The sequence below is a fragment of the Symphalangus syndactylus genome, chromosome 13 (assembly GCF_028878055.3).
Source record: "Symphalangus syndactylus isolate Jambi chromosome 13, NHGRI_mSymSyn1-v2.1_pri, whole genome shotgun sequence".
In the NCBI taxonomy this organism is placed as follows: Eukaryota; Metazoa; Chordata; class Mammalia; order Primates; family Hylobatidae; genus Symphalangus; species Symphalangus syndactylus.
Genome location: NC_072435.2, coordinates 65815740 through 65824654, shown reverse-complemented (window position 1 = coordinate 65824654; position 8915 = coordinate 65815740). Strand labels below are relative to the sequence as shown.

The following is an 8915-nucleotide window of genomic DNA, read 5'->3' as shown; positions in this document are numbered from 1 at the left end:
TGATGCGACTGCCTTGAAGTTACACGTGGAGTAGGATGACTCACAAATCTTTGGGGAATACCAGTAAGGAACAGTCTCAACTCGTTTTCAGGAGGATGTGACCGACGCGTATAATACCAAGGGTCGGGTTACCATGGGTCAGGAGTTGACCAAAGAGCAGAAAGTATTTTTTAAAATGGTGCAACAATTACTTAAGGCTATCTAGTGCACTGTAGAGTCTGAAGCTTCGCATAAGCTTATGCTTTCAATTCATCAGGAATGCCCTTGGTTACATGATCAAGGAACATTAGATTTAGAGTTATGGGAGCAGGTGCTTTGCTGCCTGAAAAGAGGATTGGAGCAGGGCCATTTTGCCAATGTTACCATTTTGACCACCTGGAGTTGGTTACGCTCTGCATTATACCCTTTTGATATGCCAGATCGTGGTGAGTGAGATCACCCATTTTCTTCACCTGAAGGGAATTCAGAAGATTTAAAGGGAAAGGGTATACAGGAACCAGAACAACAAAGAGGGGCTCCTCCCCCGACTTCACTCCCTTCAGTAGGGCATAAAGAAGACACTGGTAAAAGTTTTGGTTTCAACTGCCAGATATACTGTGTGGGGGAGCGAGTACAGTCATTTAGCCATGCAGCAATGATTGCAAATTTTGGATAATAATATCCTGATACAGCTTTATATGCTGCTGGGAACAGGGCCTTTTCTTCAGCTCAGGCTCAGGCTCAGGTGGACAGCAGTCTATTTCCTCAATGCTCGCAGCTAGCCATACGAGTATGGAAGAGGATACCCATGGGACAATCCCAGGGTTCCTTTGTGATGGTTAGACAGGATGCAACAGAAACATACATTGAATTTATCAACCAATTGCAGGCTGCAATCAAAAGACAGGTACTCCATCCTGAAGCCACCAAACTTCTTAAGTTGTAATTGGCTTTTGAAAATGCAAATAAGGATTGTCAGGCAGCAATAACCGCAGTCCGAGCCACTGCCACTGAAATCAGTGTGTTTATTGAAGCATGCCAGAATGTAGGCACTACAACTCATCTGGCCCAGACTTTTGCTGCAATGATGACCGGGGCCACATGTTACAATTGTGGCCAAACCAGGCATATGGCCAAAGAATGCTGACAGAAGGGAGTCCCAAAGAAATCAAAGTCCTCTAAAATACCCTCTAAAGAATGCCTGCAATGCAGTAAAGGTAAGCACTGGGCTAACCAGTGAAAATCAAAATCTGATAAGGATGGAAACCCGTTATCAGGAAACAGGAAAAGGGGTGAGATCTCCAGCGCCCAGAAGAATCCATGGAGGAACACCAATCCCCAGACTTGGAGAATAGCTGTTTCCTCTGAGTCAGGACCAGAAATAGCATCCATGACCTCTCTTCCGCCACCTCCAGCAGCGCAGGGCTGGACCTCGCAGTCGTAACAGTCATGGTGCTTAAAGAGCAAGATGCAGTCCAGCTGATTTCAACTGGAATCTATGACCTCTCTGTCCTGCCACCTTTTTGGTAGGGGCCACTGCTCTTTTGAAAATTATCAAAATTAAGAGGAAAACTACTAGCCCAGTATGGGTGGAGCAGTGCCCCATTAAGAAGGAAAAATTGGAACATATTCAACGTCTAGTACAAGAACAACATGCTAGCCACATTGAGCCTCCTGCTAGTCCCTGGAACACTCCTATTTTTACTATTCCAAACAGTTCAGGAAAATGGAGGTTATTGCATGACCTCCGTGCTATTAATGCTGTGATGCTTCCTATGGGACCTTTGCAACCAAGATTGCCTTCTCCGGTTATGATCCCCAAAGACTGGCTTCTTATTATCATTAATCTAAGAAATTGTTTTTTTACCATACCCTTGCATCCTGAGGATCGAGAAAAATTTGCTTTTACCATTCCCACTTATAACAATCAGCAACCAGTTCAACGTTTTCAATGGAGAGTTCTACCCCAAGAGATGATAAATAGCCCACTACATATCAGCTTTACGTACTTGAAGCCTTACTTTCTGTGCATCAATCCTTTCCCCAGGCAAAAATCTTCCACTTTATGGATGATATTTTGGTAGCTGCTCAATACCAGTCATTACTGCATCAACTTTACACAATGGTAATATAGCATATGTCATAGTATGGTCTTGTTATTACACACACAAAAAAGTCCAGCTGACGTCTCTGTGGCTCTATCTAGGAAGTCTTATTTTATCTACTACCCTTAGGCCACAACTTACAAAAACAATTCTTTCACAGTACTTAACCCTTAATACATTACAGCAAGTCTTCAGACAGATTAATTGGATATGTCCCTATTTAGGCATTCCTGCAAATTCCTTGACTAATCTTTTGTCACCCCGAAAGGTGACCCTGCTTTAAATTTGCTGCGAGACCTCTCTCCACTAGCACAGTCAGACCTTAACACTGTGGAGCAAGCCTTGGCCCAATGGTGCATCTCGTGTTTAGATCCTGACAGACCTCTAGATCTTTTTATCTTTACTACCTCTCATAGCCCTACAAGGATGCTTTGGCAAGTTGGAACAGATGTCTCTCCTTTGGAGTGGCTTTACCTGTCTCATAACCCCTCTAAACACATACGAAAGACCACAGATTTAATAGCTTCTCTTCTCATAAAGGGATGCCATCCAATTGTCAGGATATGACCCTGCTACTCTTTACTTACCTTTAAGCAAGGAACAATTTCATATCTCTTAGCTTGTGATCTTGATTGGCAAGTTGCAATGGCCGACTTTGTTGGTAATATCAGTTTCCATTTACCAGCCTCTAAGTTCCTGAACTTTTTACAAACTGTACCTGTTAAAAATTTGCATCTATTGTTGTTTCTGAGCCCTTGCCTCACGCCACTACTGTCTTTACAGATGATTCAGGAAAAACGAAAAAGGCAGGTATAGTGTGCAAGATGCCATCAAAACTGGCAGCACAAAATCCAGGAACATTTCAAAACTATGCAGCAGGCAAAGTTAGGTGCCCTAATACTGGCCTTACAAACTTTTCCTCACCAAGACATAAATATAATTAGTGATTCCTCTTATGCGGTGTATAGTATTACTCATTTAGATCTCGCACATCTGAAAGGCATTACTAATGAACCCCTACTAACCCTATTTCTCACAGTGCAGGAGCTCCTCTGTGCCTGTCATCACCCTCTTTATATCACACATATTCGCTCTCATTCTGGGCTACCTGGTCCCTGTCAGAAGAGAATGTTCGAGTTGATGCTCTGGTACAACCACAGATGTGGTTTTCAGACTCTCTTGCTGTTTTGTGAGCTCAAGCTGATCATTCCTTTTTTCATCAGAACGCCCGCAGTCTTAAACGACAGTTTCATTTAACGCTTGCTCAAGCTCGCGTGATTATTAAAACTTGTCCTGATTGCCAAGGGCATTCTCTCTCCCCTTTTTCATTGGAACTTGGTGCCAACCCACGAGGTCTGGTACCTAATGCTGTCTGGTAAACTGATATTACTCAGCATCCACCCTTTGAACGCTTTAAATTTCTCCACGTTTCTGTGGATACTTATATGGGCCTGAAACATGCTACTCCCCAGACTGGAGAAAAAACTAAAGATGCAATTGTTCATCTTTTAAAATCTATTATGACCTTAGGCCTTCCAAAAACTATAAAAACTGATAATGGTCCTTGCTGTCTTAGCGCTCGATTTGCATATGCATTGCAACTTTGGCACATACAGCACAAAACTGGTATTCCTTATAACTCAACTGGTCAGGCCATTGTTGAACAAGCTCATCGAACTCTTAAAGTTTATCTTAAACAAAAAAAGGGGCGATATGGGGGGGTGTACGACAATACATTCAAGCTTATGTACAAGGCATTTGAGATCGAAGCATGGAAAAATACTGAGGCACTGTGTGTATGTTGTTTGTGCATGAGACTGTAACTCCTTGACCCTGAAAACAAGACAAGGAACAGGATGTGTGATAAGGAGTGCTGAACACAGCCTCCTAAGAATGTGGATTGAGTGCTTTCGGATGTAATAAGCAAGGCCATATGCACCTCATGACCCGACCCCAAATAGCCACCTGGTGGATGTTTCTTGTTTGTCTAAATTGTAGTTTAACGAGCCTTCTCAGTAAATACTTGGCAGACAGATCTTAAAGCAGCACTCCCTTGGAGGAGCTGCTCCCCACCCTGTTCAGCTGTAACTGTCTGAATACTTATTTACTGGTGTTCACTGAAGAGCAAGCTGCACTTAGAAATTTCATCTGCCATTTTTTCTAAATCATCACTCTCAAGTTCTAAGTTCCACAGATCCCTAGAGCAGGGGCACAATGCTGCCATCTCTTTGCTAAAGCATAGCAAGAGTTACCTTTACTCCATTTCCCAATAAGTTCCTCATTTCCATCTGAGACCTGCTCAGCCTGGACGTCACTGTCCATATCACTATCAGCATTTTGGTCACAACCATTTAACAAGTCTCTAGGAAGTTCCAAACTTGCCCTCACCTTCCCGTCTTCTTCTGAGCCCTCCAAACTGTTCTAACCTCTGCCCATTACCCAGTTCCAAAGCTGCTTCCACATTTTCAGGTATATTTACAGCAGTGCCTCACTCCTGGTACCAATTTTCTGTATTAGTCCATTCTTGCATTGTTATAAAGAACTACCTGAGACTGGGTAATTCATAAAGAAAAGAGGTTTAATTGGCTCATGGGTTCTGCAGGCTGTACAGGAAGCATGGCTAGGGAGGCCTCAGGAAATTCCCAATTATGGCAGAAGCTGAAGTAGAAGCAGGCACATCCTACATGGCTACAACAGAAGGAAGAGAGCAAAGGGAAAGGTGCTACACACTTTTAAACAGCCAGATCTCATGAGAATTCACTATCATGAGAACAGCAAGGGAAAAATCTGCCCCCATGATCCAGTCACCTCCCTTCAGGCCCCTCCTTCAACACTGAGGATCACAATTTGACATGAGATTTGGGCAGGAACACAAATCCAAACAGTATCGCCATGAATGAACAAGGCTAACTCCCAATTTTCTGGAAGAGTTTCTAATCTATTCGTTTAGGGCATGGACTGTTCTTGGCCAGAGGTTAGGCAGTCATGATTTACCCCTTCTTCCGGTAAAAGAAGGAAAGCAACAGTACATATATTATGGTACTACCAGGGAAGGAAACATGTAAGTGAGAAAGTAATAAAATTTCATGAATAGTAAGCATACCCGTTAAGTGCATTTTCAGTTTCATGCAGCCAGTGAGGTTTTTCTGAGGTGTGATTATTGCTAATTGAAAATTTCCCAATACCCGGTGGTGATGATTTGCAATACAGTTGGCATTGGAAAATTTTGACAGTCTCTACAGATTGAATAAAGTAAAAAAAGAAAGAAAGATAGTGAATTGTTAGCATGCAACATACTGTACATGATGAGGGTCCATTGAGTCTAAGGGAGACCCTACGAGTGAGTTAACAGTAGCCTTCACTAATTTAGCTGAGTTGCTATTGCCCTGAGACAAGGAAGGTGCACTTTTGCCATTGGGTCAAGAGGAAAGCTGTAGCAAGTCTCTGATAAATGCTATAAAGCTGAGTCAGAACACTAAGGGCTTGTCCATCATTGCTTATATGCAAATAGGTAAAACAGTTTAAAATACTTAAGATGACTCAGCATATGAAGATGTTAAAAATCTCATTTTAAATCATAAAATGCTGGCTCATATTTAGGCTCCCAAGGAAGAGTTTTGATTACTTAAAACTTGTTTAAATCAGATAGAGTCATGATGATTCTAGGACAGTTGGAATCCTCTTAATTGACTCTGAATAACTGGCCCAGGAAAGTTCGTTTGTTTGTGTTTGTTTTTGTTTTAGAGATGGGATCTTGGTTTTTTGCCCAGGCTGGAGTACAGTTGCTATTCACTGGAGCAATCCTAGACAGGCTGAAATTCCTGGGCTCAGGAGATCCTCCTGCTCCTGCCTCAGCCTCCTGAGAAGCTAGGACTACAAGTGTATATCATGGTGTGTAGCTTTGGCCTGGAAAACTGTTGAATGGCTTTTCCTCTGTCCTAAGTGGGGTATTTACTCTTGAATAAATCTTGATCTAAGTTACACAATCTGTTTTGAGAAAATTATGACTTTCCTTCTAACTTTAAGTCCTTTCTGAGTTAAAACTGTAAGAACATAAATGACTAAGAGAGCTCAATTCATTTTTAGAATATAACAAGAGGTCATCTACATATCGGATACAAGTAGAGTTTCAAGGAAATTTAAGGTTCACAAGGTCCTAATCATGAGCCTGTGAAAAAAAGGTAAATCACTAAAGCATAACTGTCAAAGCATATTGTTGACTTTACCAGGAAAAAGTAAGCAGGATTAACTATTTCAGTCTACCTTAAGGAACCACTAAAGAGGGCATAGCATAGATTTCTAAGTCCAGAATATGCAACCCCACAAGAAAATAGTATTAGAGCTTAGTACACAGAAAGTTCGGGAATGGCAGTTTTTTTTTATGACCCTGAGGTCCTAAACTAATATATATCATTGCAGATTGTGTTATTTGACATAAGGACCAGTAAAAGTTATGGTGAGTCTTTTTTTTTTTTTTTTTCAAGACGGAGTTTCACTCTTGTTGCCCAGGCTGGATTGCAATGGCACAATCCCAGCTCACTGCAACCTCTGCCTCCCAGGTTCAAGCGATTCTCCTGCCTCAGCCTCCTGCATAGTTGGGATTATAGGCATGCACCACCAAGCCCGGCTAATTTTTTTGTATTTTTTAGTAGAGATGGGATTTCTCCATGTTTGTCACACTGGTCTCAATCTCCCGACCTCAGGTGATCTGCCTGCCTCGGCCTACCAAAGTGCTGGGATTACAGTCGTGAACCACCACGCCCAGCCGGAGAATCTTTCTTTTAAATTAGGCTTTCAACTATTGATTTTAGTTCTTTATCTACTGTTTTCAGAAGTTATTGTGCAAGCTTGAATATGTTTTGAACGTGTAAACATAACCTTGATAGATTCAGCCCTAAAAATTCTACTGAATTCTACTGATCAGAGTATGCCACCCCAAAATTTACCTCTTTTTTTTTTTTTTTTTTTTTTTTTTTTTTTTTTTTTTGAGACGGAGTCTCGCTCTGTCGCCCAGGCTGGAGTGCAGTGGCGCGATCTCGGCTCACTGCAAGCTCCGCCTCCTGGGTTCACGCCATTCTCCTGCCTCAGCCTCTCTGAGTAGCTGGGACTACAGGCGCCTGCCACGACGCCCGGCTAATTTTTTTTTTGTATTTTTTTTAGTAGAGACGGGGTTTCACCGTGGTCTCGATCTCCTGACCTCGTGATCCGCCCGCCTCGGCCTCCCAAAGTGCTGGGATTACAAGCGTGAGCCACCGCGCCCGGCCCAAAATTTACCTCTTTGACATAAGAATTATTTTAAGCTGAAGGCAATCAAGAAATAGCAGGCACAGAAAAGCTCTGTGCCCTCCCCCTACTTGCTTAAAAGCAGGGCATACATTTTTGTTTAAGAAAATGTCCTCCCTTCACTCTTTCATACCAGGAAAATCCACAACTTACCACCCCTACAAGGCCCAACTCCCTTTCCTTTGTCTTCCCACTTCTTTATACTGCTGTTTGTTAAAATGGTATATAAAGCCTCCAAGTCTAACTGTTTCTTTGTCTTCATTTTGTTTCTGTGGATGCCTCTGGGTGCATACACAACTATTTATCCTGCTAGCCTGTTTTTGGTCAGTTTAATTTGCAGGGCCCCAGTTACTAAACCAACGAGGGTTGAAGAAAAGTTTTTCCTCCGCTACACTGTGTATATCAGTAGAACTTTCAGTCCATAAGGAGGCCAGTACAGGACATCATGGAGACCTTCAATTTGAGTTTGATTTAGGCACAAGGATACCAGTACATTTTCAAACTAGCCTTGGCCTGTGTTTTAATAGGGAAGTCCCTATGGATCTCAAAGAAGAGGTGTTTAGTGGAGCAGTTCATCTGGCAGATTCATTTACACAATAGATCCCACCACCTGAGTGGTTTGTTGACCTTCTGGGAGATGTGATATCATAGCGCCAGAGTTAAAGGGAGGTATTCTAATACTCATCATCAAAAAAACATTTTCAAGACTGTTCTGTAACATTTACATAAATTTTTCTCACGAACTTAAGAGTAAAGCGGCCGGGCGCAGTGGCTCACACCTGTAATCCCAGCACTTTGGGAGGCCGAGGTGGGCGGATCACAAGGTCAGGAGATTGAGACCATCCTGGCTAACACAGTGAAACCTCATCTCTACTAAAAATACAAAAAATTAGCTGGGTGTGGTGGCAGGCACCTGTAGTCTCACCTACTTGGGAGGCTGAGGCAGGAGAATGGCGTGAACCCGGGAAGCGGAGCTTGCAGTGAGCCGAGATCGTGCCACTGCACTCCAGCCTGGGCGACAGAGCGAGACTCCGTCTCAGAAAAAAAAAAAAAAAAAGTAAAGTGGTTAATTGGGTACTTGAGTCCCCCTTAGAGCAACTTTATTTTTCACTGACTATTTCCCCCCCTTCAGTTTGTTAACTAGCACAATTGTTTTTCCAATATATTTTCTGTTTATAGTATTTACACACTTCTTTATCAAGGGTCTTCTTTCCCTGGATGCTTTTATTAGTTTTTATCTGTAAAGGCATAAGTTTATTCTAGGTCTGAGGGCTCTAGGCCCTTTTTTGTTTGTTTTTAGACGGAGTTTCACTTTTGTTGCCAAGGCTGGAGTGCAATGGCTTGATCTCGGCTCACTGCAACCTCCACCTCCCAGGTTCAAGCGACTCTCCTGCCTCAGCCTCCCGAGTAGCTGGGATCACAGGCATGCACCACCATGTCTGGCTAATTTTGTATTTTTAGTAGAAACAAGGTTTCTCCATGTTGGTCAGGCTGGTCTCAGACTGGACCTCAGGTGTTCCACCCACCTCAGCCTCCCAAAGTGCTGGG

General features: G+C 42.7%; 1 long non-coding RNA gene across 1 annotated transcript; it reads right to left on the bottom strand.

Annotated features, from left to right (window-relative positions):
* Positions 1–4641: 4641 nt before the first annotated feature.
* LOC134732030 (uncharacterized) lies at positions 4642–8274 on the bottom strand. Its single transcript, XR_010114885.1, has 2 exons — positions 7359–8274; positions 4642–7030 (listed from the first exon to the last, which is right to left on the bottom strand). It is a non-coding gene; the product is annotated as an uncharacterized lncRNA (long non-coding RNA).
* Between the last annotated feature and the right edge of the window lie 641 nt (positions 8275–8915).